This window comes from Pseudochaenichthys georgianus, chromosome 8 (assembly GCF_902827115.2).
Source record: "Pseudochaenichthys georgianus chromosome 8, fPseGeo1.2, whole genome shotgun sequence".
NCBI lineage: Eukaryota > Metazoa > Chordata > Actinopteri > Perciformes > Channichthyidae > Pseudochaenichthys > Pseudochaenichthys georgianus.
In genome coordinates, this window is record NC_047510.2 from 18,778,205 (window position 1) to 18,790,667 (window position 12,463).

General features: G+C 42.6%; 1 protein-coding gene across 1 annotated transcript in view; it reads right to left on the reverse strand.

The window, feature by feature from the left end:
* pde4a (phosphodiesterase 4A, cAMP-specific) overlaps positions 1–12,463 on the reverse strand; it is a 42,328-nt gene that overhangs the window by 17,752 nt on the left and 12,113 nt on the right. The gene's annotated exons all lie outside the window — the stretch shown is intronic.

A 12,463-nucleotide genomic window follows, 5' to 3' on the forward strand; every position in this document is an offset into this window, starting at 1 on the left:
AGTAATGATCACTGCTTACTGTATTTCTGTGACACTATATAATACTCTACATCTTTACATAGTTCTACTTTACTATAAAGTTAAACTGCTTTAGACATCGTTTTTTTTCTCACGTATAACTGAAGAAATTCATTTCATTTGAATCTTTATTTCAAACAGGTTAAAAAAACAAATAAAACAAATGTGCAAAACAGAATACCGTATACAGTATTTAACAATATTCATAATGATATTAATATATTCAACAAAACATATTCATAATAATAATAAATCATATGTGTCCGAAAGGGAGCAGGAGGAAGCAAATGCTTGAGTCGTGGATGGCATTTGGACACAAAACAAACCTTAGCATCAGAACATGTGAGAAATGTATATGTGGTTTATTTCATTGTAATTTGAAATAAATAAATGACAGTGACACAAGCAGGTTTTAGTTCATTGTTTCTGATAATTATACTCAAGTATTTAACCATTTCTAATTACATTTTCTTGTTAATTAGTGTCTGTAATGAAGGCAGCAAAATCAATAAGAACAGACCATACATTACATGCTGCCCAGTCTTGATTAAAACTAAGTCCTAATTTCTGAGTGGAAAGCTCACTCCGACACTTTTTGTTTTTGGTAGCAGGGCTGACCTTTAGTCTGTGTTTGGAAAACAGATTGGACATCTTAAATTGTGTGTGTGTGTGTGTAAATGTGTGTAGAAAGAAAGTGTGTGTGCCAGCACCTCTGACAACCTGCGTGTGTTTATCTGTGACTGTGGTGAAGCACAAAGAGCTAAGATATTCAAACGTTGCGTGTCAACATTTGAATAAACACGCCGCACATACCAAATGAGAGCACAAATGAGATGCCCCCTGAAAAGTCTCTATCTGTTTTCCCTCAGCTGTTTTCTGCAATAGCAGCTAACAAGAAAAAGCAAGCACAACCTGCTGCATGAATTTGGTGTTCCACCTTTCCGCAAGCATCTAAAAGCCCGCGCACAGCAAAGAACAAAGTGAAGGTAAGATGCCTTGTCAAGCTGCTTCCTTCTCTCCTCTTGCCTTCCACATTCACTAGCTTATTGTTTCTCCTGACTCTCGCTTTCTCTCCACTCTTTTCCTGGTAGAGTGACTATCGTTTGTTTATGACACACAGGGGATGGATGGTGTAGCTTGTCTTGGAAATTCGCTTATTTTAAAGTCCTCACATACAGCCTGTTTGAACAGTGCCTTTCAAAGACAGACTTTGGAAAAATGTCAAGAATTCTGATTCACATGACAGTTACTATTGTAATCTCTGGAGAGCTGATGAGGAGACATTTATTCTATTTTATATTAAATCCACCAGTCCCTGCCTGCTCAATAATAGCTGGTGTGAAACCTCTCAAAGTGACTCATGCACACATGTGGACACACACACCCGTGGAGAAACACACTGGCGAGAAATGCACCCCCATGTTGCACTCAGGCACACACACGCAGTTGAGCATCATTGTTAAAGCTCCTATATTTTGCATGTGCTCACACAGACTGTACACAGGGTGATAATAAGCCGAGATGTGGGCAGCTCTCTTGGTTTCATTATGTGAAAGCAGAGTCCCTGGAGTGCGGACAATGACATGATGATCAGAGGTTTCAGGGGGGAGGGGATTTGTGCCAGCTGACTCAGCTGAGTGACTCCTTCTTATAGGAGATAACAAACCTCCTCCAAAGACGGAGTGGAGCACTAAAGCGGCTGTCTCCCCTGAACCGCCTCACTCTGTTAGTTACCTCATTCACACCAACGGTGTTTCAGGGCCGGTTCGGAGCTGGAGCTTGAAAAGCACCGGGTTTTCCTGTTCACACCGCAGCATAGCAGCCTCTTAGCTCCGGAATCCGGTTCGTTTCAACCAAGCCCCCAGGAAGTGCGCCGGACTCAGATGAAAATATTCGTGGTGGCCAAACGGCGGTACTACACTTCCGTTTGGTTGCCAGGCCCGGAAACACTTTTTCCCATTGACTTACTTGGGGAAAGAGTGGTCTGTAAATCGTTAGATAATTTTTTTTAAACTAAATAAACTACCCAGTATGAACACTTGTATAGCCCTTATAAAAAACATTCGTTCCTAAAGTTGTAATAATGTGCTAATAACGTTATACTGAGAGTTATTTCCCTCTGCATTATGAACGTGCATCTAACCCAGTGGTTCCCAAACTTTTTGTGCCCAAGGCACACCAAAGGACAAGTAAAAATCTCAAGGCACACCTATTGTGCAAAATAGCCCTTATAACACGTGTTATCACTCATATCATGTAAAATATCTGTATTATGTGCATAATTATTTACTAATGCCAAATAAAATGTGACAAAGACAACTATATTACTCATGAAATATTTATTAACGAAATATTTCAGAAATTAATTTGAAACGTTATCAAATTAGGCTTCATCAAAGCAGCAACACACTCATTTAAACCAGACAGGTCACAACATTAAACATGAGACAAAGGAAATTCAGCACAGAGAACTGTCAATGCAAGGAAGCTGCATTGTCCATGGTCCAGAACTACAAATTATAAATGTAACATTTCAGCAGAGATGGGGTCGTTACTAAAAAAAAAGTAATATATTACATATTACTAAAAAAAGTAATATATTACACTACTTCGTTATATATTACAGTAATTCGTTACTTTACTCGTTACTTTACTCGTTACTTTACTCGTTACTTTACTCGCAGGGCCGGCCCGCCCCTCCCTGCAGGCAGATCACGCAGACTGCTAAAGTTTCAAATGTTCTCTTTAGTTCAGTTTCCATTGTCGCATAAGACTGATCCAGATCCTGAATGTTTTCCTATCTGACCGTGGCTGTCCTCTGTCTCCTGCTATCTGTATATTTTGCGTAGTCTATCTCTGCTCACGCTATTGCGTCGGCGTGTTCTCCTGCGTGTTGGCCATGTGTTGCACTGGAACCAGACACCGCAAAGACTTCAGCCGAGCACGTACAATAACTCTCCTTACCAGCAGGCGGCGGGAGTGTGTATTCGTCATTCAAAACAGGCAACAACCGGAAGACAGAGAAGAAGAACAGACAACAAACAACAAATGGCGTGTGCGGTAGCTCCACCTTAGCAAGTGTTCTTTACAGGTGCTTGTTGAGGTTTGACGTGGTGTTTACAGCAGTGGATAACAGCTTCTGGCCTGGACACAGTTTGCACCTCACCGTCACATTCCTGTCTATTCTTCGGATGAACTCAAAAAAATGGGCATACCTCCACCCCTCGAGAGTTATCGCTGACTCAGCCATGTTTATGCAGCACTGCACGCGGAGATGTGGACGCGCAAGTCGCGCAGATTACGTACATATAAACCTACAAAGTACTGATATAGTAAATTAAAAAATAATTATTTTTGTGTAGTTGTATATTGCAATAATAACGTATGGTTGTCACAAAATCCCACGGCACACCCGGACATGCCTCACGGCACACCAGTGTGCCGCGGCACACCGTTTGGGAACCACTGATCTAACCCACGGGACCGCGCCGCCGGTCCCGGTTAAGAGGTTTATCTCTCATTCAGAACAATGGAAACCTTTCATCTCTGGATGCCTCGTTAGTAGAGATGTCCCGATCCGATCACGTGATCGGCTCCGATCCCCGATCACGTGATTTTGAAAAGATCGGAATCGGGAGAAAAAATTCGGGGATCGGGATTTTTCTTTTTTTTTTATCAATTTTTTTTTAATTATTTAACGTTACAAAACAAAAATGACCATGTCCACGTCTTAAAGTCATCCTGAGGACTTAGTTTTGGTTTAAAATTACACAACATCATGTATGTGTTGCTTTCTTTGGGCTTGTTTTCCAACACACTCTCACTCCCTAAGCGTCCAATAGCGACGTTTGGTCAGTGTCCGTGGCGTCCAATTGTGACGCTCCTAGGCTCCTTCAGCGTCATAAAGAGACGCAAATAGCTTTCAACTGATTGCAATGTATTCCCATCTGCGTCGGGATTTGACGCTCATGGAAGCACGGCATTCGTTTATGTCGGCTGCCCTTAAAGGTAATGTGAGCGTCCATTCCCAGGAGTAAAGGATGGCAGAAGACACTACACTACCCAGAATCCCCAGCTATCGTTTGGACTACACCATGTGCTCCTGACAAACCCCGTGATAGTCCTCAAGCTCTGTGATTGGAGAGTGTGCTCCGAGGGTTAAGCCAGCCTCGAACAGCACTTGAAATGGGATGGAACCACGGCAGACTGTCCAAAACTGGATTTGAACGGGTCCACCGCGTCCCCCCTCCCCCACCCCGTCCCCAGAAATACACATGCTGGCTATACTGTTTCGCAACATGTTCTCTATGGCACGTCTCTACTGGGAGTTGTAGTTTTAAAAGACGTTTTCGTACACCATGTGCTCCTGACAAACCCCGTGATAGTCCTCAAGCTCTGTGATTGGAGAGTGTGCTCCGAGGGTTAAGCCAGCCTCGAACAGCACTTGAAATGGGATGGAACCACGGCAGACTGTCCAAAACTGGATTTGAACGGGTCCACCGCGTCCCCCCTCCCCCATAAAGAGACGCAAATAGCTTTCAACTGATTGCAATGTATTCCCATCTGCGTCGGGATTTGACGCTCATGGAAGCACGGCATTCGTTTATGTCGGCTGCCCTTAAAGGTAATGTGAGCGTCCATTCCCAGGAGTAAAGGATGGCAGAAGACACTACACTACCCAGAATCCCCAGCTATCGTTTGGACTACACCATGTGCTCCTGACAAACCCCGTGATAGTCCTCAAGCTCTGTGATTGGAGAGTGTGCTCCGAGGGTTAAGCCAGCCTCGAACAGCACTTGAAATGGGATGGAACCACGGCAGACTGTCCAAAACTGGATTTGAACGGGTCCACCGCGTCCCCCCTCCCCCACCCCGTCCCCAGAAATACACATGCTGGCTATACTGTTTCGCAACATGTTCTCTATGGCACGTCTCTACTGGGAGTTGTAGTTTTAAAAGACGTTTTCGTATTTCCCATAATAAGAAGTTGCCAGTATTAAACTGTGTACATCCCTGGAGGTTTAGGGGAAAGGAAACACTCACATTTAAAACATATAATTAATAAATGGGTGAAAATTGCTTGTGCCCATTATGGGCAGTATTACTATATATACCCACATGCCAGCTAAAGTCAGAAGAGCTTTATTTAACAGCTGGTCTTATGTGTGTGACCCCTGTGATAACATTACATTACATTAATTGATAAGCCTGAAACATGCACTTGTCAAGGTTCAGAAGCACATTTTACAAATATGGCAGTAGCCATCGATCAGCTTAAGATAAGATATACTTTATTGATCCCAAGTTGGAACATTTGCGTTACATCAGCATGTGTAACAGTTAAATATGCAGTTGTGTTTATTTGAAAATCATTTAGTATAATCACATAAATTCTGTGTTTTATATTCAACAACTCTGTGTTCTTTATTTATTGATTGTTCAATACCTGACAAGGCCGGAGATGAAATATCTACATACATCTATAAGAGTATAATACATTATGTATAATATCAGTTACAATAAGTGCTTCAACATAGTTAACATTGCTGGAGGTATGCACAAATATTGATAGATGTCTTGTAATGCACTATTGAGGAACCTGCAACCCAAGTTTTTCATTCAGTGCAGAACTACACCACAGTTGTGTAGGCCTATTATGATATGTCAATAAACCTTAGAAAATCTTGAAATCTTGAAAGGGATGTGCAAAATAGTCATTACATACAGTCTTTAATTAACAATTAATAGAGAATAACGAGTAATGAATACTTTATAGGGATCGTATTAATATCTAATAATAAAAATATTGAAATTCAATAACATGCTTTAACCACCAGGTGTCCCTTTATATCAACTGTGCACCTTTATGGTGTAAATACAGCCTATCTACCAATTGGATCAAATATAAAAGTGAGCCGAATTAGTGTTGATACTGCAAGGAGACGCATTGTGTGAAAAGAAATGTAAGATGTTGTTTAATAGCTGATATATTTATGATCCACGTCACGTTTTCAGTTCCTCATGTTTGTCTTCTCATCAGGGCTCTATAAATACAGAACTACGGCAGATATGTAATATGTAATGCAGCCGAACCGTGTATTACAATGCCGTTATGTGATGACTTTCAAAGAGAAACGCAAGCACACTCGGAATAAGGTATTATTATTATTTCGGTCTGTTTCCGGTATTTGTTAATGACGGTGTGCTCTGAGATGTGAGACTGGAATTGCACAGGGGGGAAATAACGTAGGCTATCTTTAGATGCGGATTTTGTTAAACTAATATGTTTAGGCTGTGGACCAACACTATACATTGACGGGGAAGGGGGTAGCAATAAAGATAACACCATTAAACAGTTACACAACATAACAGAAATAATATCGATAGCAGCGTCCCTAGCAACCACCTTGGTAACAATGAAAACGTCGCGATTTCCTGAAGTAATCTTCGTAATAACTAGCAAACTAAAGATCATGTACATCCACTGCACACATAATCTGAAATAACAACTCATATTTCTCGCATCAAATGACATCAAAACGCATTTTAATGGCCAAACTAACTTTAAAATAGGCATTTTACACCTAGAATAAAACGAAGTTCGGCCATGTTTTCTTTTTCTGCAGGGAGACATTTGAAGATCACGTGACATAGACGCCAGCCATAAACGGGGTTTGTCAAACAGAGCACATGGTGTAGGCCAAAAGATAGCTGGGGATTCTGGGTAGTGTAGTGTCTTCTGCCATCCTTTACTCAGAAAACACATTTGTTTCTCCGAATCGAAGGGGAAAAATACAAAAGCATTGTACACAATTTAAACCAATCAATGTTGTGTAATTAACAAGGATAATCTGGTGTTTTTTAGTCGATGAGTAGTGCAGATATCACTGTAAAATCAATCGACAGTAAGAGGAGTACTTACTTCCGGGTGTAAAATTCTCCGTTATCCAATGGGAATGGATGCTCACATTGCCTTTAAGGGCAGCCGGCATAAACGAATGCCGTGCTTCCATGAGCGTCAAATCCCGACGCAGATGGGAATACATTGCAATCAGTTGAAAGCTATTTGCGTCCCTTTATGACGCTGAAGGAGCCTAGGAGCGTCACAATTGGACGCCACGGACACTGACCAAACGTCGCTATTGGACGCTTAGGGAGTGAGAGTGTGTTGTGTTTTCATAGACCTGGTTGCTTATTCCTCTCAAATCTGGCAACAGAGTGGGCGCAGTGTCTAATAGTAGCAGTAAGCTAACGAGAGGCTACGTTCAGCTGGTGACTCGGGAGTCGGGACAGAGAAAATGTCAGGAGTTTGGAAGTATTATAAAATTGAAAGCGAAGGCAGTGTAACAGCCAGATGCAATGTTTGCAAGGCGAAGGTTCCGCGTGGTGGAAAGAACAGAGCTACGTTCAACACGACCAATCTAATACGCCACCTGAGAAACAAACACCAACAACAACAGGACGAGTACACAGCGGCCACTAAGGTAACGGCACTGAAACAACCAACACTTTTAAAAGCAATGAGAAACTGCCCCAGAACAGTGAAAAGGCCAAAGAAATGACAGCCAAGATAGCTGAATTCATCGCGTTGGATGACCAGCCTTTATCGGTTACCTTTTTTTTGTCTTAATGCATTGCATAAAGATCGGATCGGGAAAAATCGGTATCGGCAGATTGTCAATATCAAATGATCGGAATCGGATCGGGAGCAAAAAAAGGTGATCGGGACATCCCTCGTTAGCTTAATATAAACACCTGTGTCATGGAACACGATGATGTCATAACTCCAACTGACATGCTCAGAGCAGCAGACTTCAGATAATGGTTAATGGTCCTGCCCTCAACAGCTCTATGTCAATTATGGGCTGTCATCATATGCCGTTTCCATGGAAACGCATCCCTCGCCATAAAAGGCGATGTCGCTTTCCATGAACTCCTATGAACATTTTCAAAAAGTGCTCAAACTTCACATGTGTGCTAACAGTCCAGCCGTGAAGACATCTACAGGACAGTTTTGAGATTTATTAAAATGCCGTTGCCATGGCAACACAATGCTCGCCAAGAAACACGGTTTTCTCATAACTTCAGTGAAAATATTCCAAACGGCCCAAAACTTCACAGGTTTGGTAACGATGCAGCCATCAACGCATCTAAGCGTATTATGGGGTGTCATCAAATGCCGTTGGCATGGCGACAGATCATTCACCATCAAGTTAGTTCAAAGGTTTGCAGTTCAAATATTCTGCTTTCTTTTCTTCAAGCCCCCAGTGTTCATGTATCATTCCAATCTAAATTCTTCACTTTCTTCTTACACATTATATTTTAGCATAGCAATTCAGCGTCAGCTTTTCAGCATAAAGCATTCCCACTAGCAATTTCTTCAGGAATTGCATTCTCTAGTTGCATGATCTGCAGTCGCTGTGTAGCATAAAGCTGAATTGGATTGAGGTAGGAAAATATCAGGTATTACTGTGGTGCAGTTATGAAATTAGGACAATACATCTTACACAGCGTGCAGAATAAGCCAGGAAAATTGAACTGTTCTGCAGCAGCACTTCATTTTCTCTCTTCTCTGCACACGTTTCTGCAACAAAAGGGGGAGCTTGATTTGGTGTCATTAATATGGCAGGTTTCAAAGGGCTTTGGGGCTCTGAGACATGCAGCGATTAGTTTAATTAAACCTTTAAGTCTTTATGAGAGTGTAGAGGAGATTCACATACATCCCCTACATTGACCCGCTCTTGCAATTGATTATTCATTAACAGTCATCACAGGGAAGCCCCTGGATGGGGCTAGCTGCTGCCGCATCAGTATTTTCCAAACAGCCTGGTTGGTGTCGACTCTCCTTTTCCTCATCCCACTGTATGGTGCCGTTAATCAGGCCTCTCTGAAGGGAAGAGCCGACACTTACTTATTAAACTTCTTAAAAAAAAAAAAAATCGCAGTCAATCTTTCCCCCCACCACATTGTCCTCATTCTCCTCAGTTCACTAATTTTACAATTTACCTAAATCCGTCTTCCTTTCTCTCTGTACCACACACACAAACACAGTCAGAATGACAGTTATTTCCTGCCCCCGCTTCCTCCTCTGCCAGGCAAGCACAGATGCTTATTTCCACGTTCAAACCCCCTCTCCAGTACTCCCCCCACCCACCCATGAGCGGTGCCTCACCCAGGCATTTAGCACCTGGCTGATTGCTACCAGTGTGGGGGTTGCAGTGAGGGGAGTTGAAGGGAAGAGGAGCAAGGACTCGCAAATTGGGAATGGGTGCTTCTTTCATGGCTGACCATGTAATCACAGCTGTACGCCATTGCTCCGGTTGAATCATCTGCTGTTATATTGAGCACATTGAGAGTTTTTATTATGAGGCGCTCTCAGGCTGGGGCATGCTTTTAGGGCAACATGCCCATAACTGACACATTTCAAATGACATGTCCTGAGCGGGCCTGCCATCTCCGCTTGCCTCAGCTTGCCCTTTGTGCCTCTCAGGCAATAACAAGAGAGGGATGGAGACAGAAGCATGCTCAAGCCTACTTCCATTTTAATGGCGACATTTACAGTACGATGCACAAGAATCTTAGAGGAGAGTGCTGGTGCAACGCCATACAGGCAACGAGAGGGCATCTGGCCTCTAGCTTCTCAGAGACACGAGGAGAACAATGAAATGACGCACATGGAGAGAGGATAAACGCAAGACAGGACCCTGGAGCAGAAGTGAACAACAGGAAAGGTATGTCAGTATATTCACACTGTGGAATCTGATCTATTGTAATATCCACTAATATTTTCTCACTAATTCAATATAATTAAATCACATTTCTAATCATCACCATCACAACAATTCAAAAGCTTATAATCATGAATCCAGGCTTCGTGACTTCTTGCAACCTGGCTGCCAAACGCTCATTAAACTCATCAATTATGTTAGCGGGGAATCATTATAATCTTATTAACATATTTTCCAGCATACATTGCATTTGAATCAATGCTCTCCAGAATCCTTCCTTTACCCTGTGTGAATGCAGTTGCATCAGGGGGGCTTGTTATGAGCCTTTCGTGCATTCATCTCAGATGACAGATGAGTCACAGATATTTTCTCAGATAAAAATGAAAATAATACTAACCCCCATGAAAATTCAAATCCACTTCAGCCCCTACCTCCACACTCTCAGAGCTGCGGTGAGATCTGCATTGTTGTACTAATACTGGACTGACCGTGGCTGTGAACAGTATAATAAAAATGTACTCCACTGTGCAGGGAGTATTTCAACTTTAAATCCATACTGTAAGGACTGGAAAACAAATATCTTGAAACCTGAAATCGAATGACCAAATCGAACAAACGGTTTACTTTAATTCGACACAGAATATAAAGGCCTGGTCATTTTTTAAATCTAATAATTAATAAAATATGTTTATACAGTCACTCTGACCTCCTCTGTTTGTCCCCCTAATCCAGGCGTAGCATCTCCCACCCATCCAGCTCTCGGCTGCGCTGTGGTCAGATCACAGAGCCGTGGATTACAGCAGATTATCTCACCCCCAGGATCACGGACCCAACACCGAGCGGCCGAACACAGAGAGCCAGCCTCATCCCGTGAAAGTGCAGAACACATGCCTTTCAGGGTTACTCAGAGCGATTCGCTATCATTCACACACCTGGCAAACGGCTCAGGAAAAGGATTTATTTGATGTGCTACAGTAGACAGGATAATCAGCCTTTATTCCGCACAGCAACAGGCCTTCCCCATTGTGAAAGGACAGCCACCGCCAGCCCTCTTAATCTATTAATGCACCGTACAAAATAATTTCCAAACGGATTGGGTGGTGCACATTAGACACACAAAGCTCTTAGCACAGTTTTCTCTTTCACCTGAGGAATCTGGACTCGGCTGTGGATTGTCTTACACCTTGCATTCTTCAAAACCCAAACACCCGTCACTGTACATCACCATCAGCAGATCTCTGAACTCCCACAAACTCACAGGAGTCTCTCCTCTGGAGGAGACCGACTGGTTCTGTCATCTGCTTGAAACTTTGTGACATGGCCTGCTGCACAGTGTACAGCTGCTTTTCAAATGTAAAGTGGAGACTTTTTTTATTATAGGACATTGCTCAATTGTTGTTTTGTTGGTTCTGTAGTCCAGCAGGTTGGGCTTGATTTGAAACCGTGACTACGAGGTTACAAATTACGTCTACTAGCTTCAATGTTTACCTCGACGTCAAATAAACGTTGTAGAAAATTACTTTTTAATTTGAATTCAAACCCTGGCAGTCATAGTGTGATGCTCTGCCAGGCCTGGACCGCAGCCATCTTCACTTCTTGCTTGTTTTGCGGCCTTCCTGCCCTCAATCTGGTCTTTAGGAAGTCAAACACATGCTCAGTTGGACTCGGTTCAGAGGACTGCACTGGCCAATAAGGATTATTTCACAATGTTGACACACAATTGAATTGGTTACCTTGCCTGCAAATTGAGAATAATTGTCCTGCTGTTGTGTCCAAACATTTGAGGACTTTGTGCAAAAATCTACAGATCTTAACAGACACTGTCTTGGAGTGGAGCCAAAAGAATAAAAACAAATGTGTTCTTAGTGTTCTGCACTTTTACATCATCTAAGAAGCAGGGGGCAACCAGGTCAGCGCAGCTTGTTTTATTTTCTGTTCCGTCTTTCAATCTTCCTGAGCCTCTCAGAAATCATCATAAATGGTGCACACACCCAGAACCAGCAGGAAGCAACCGTTCTGCCTCTTCATAATCTCTTTACTCTTCATCCTCGCACACCAGGAGCTCTCTGCTCTTTTATATGCAAATCCCCCATGACCCCAGAGGCCTTTTAATGTGAAAGGTAAGTATTTAAAAATCGGGACTCTAAACAAACACCCTGCTCAGTTTATAACCAGCCTTCAGATTCCCAAATATCAAGGGGGCAACTAGAGGAACTGTTTGCTTAATGAGCATCCTTGCTCTCAAAAAGCACCTTGTAGGATTGCGATACAGGAGCTCCTCTGAATTCTCCTCCCCTCTGCTGTTGTGGAGACAGAGGCTGGGCTAAACAGATGGATCATCTGACACGGAGAAAGCATCCCGAGAGATGACAGATGGAGAGGCATGTTCAATTGGTACTCTGTTTAGTTTTCTGCCAATCGCATCCAGATAAATTAGGAGTTGAGAAACCGACTCCTCATGGGGAGAGTGACTATTCGGCGACACAAGAGTAATAGAGCGATATTGATTTGCTTTTGATGTTTAATGGAGTTTCTCAGAGAGGAGACCATGGCGGAGAGGGTGTGGGAAGAAAAGACGGAATTGGGGTCGATGAGATAAAAGTGGTATCCAGTCGGATTCTACTTAATGAACTAGAGTTTAATTGCAATGACTAGCATTCCTGAGCGTTCTCACAAAAAACAATTAATACTTGTTGTGGAGACGAGGAGAAAAGAAA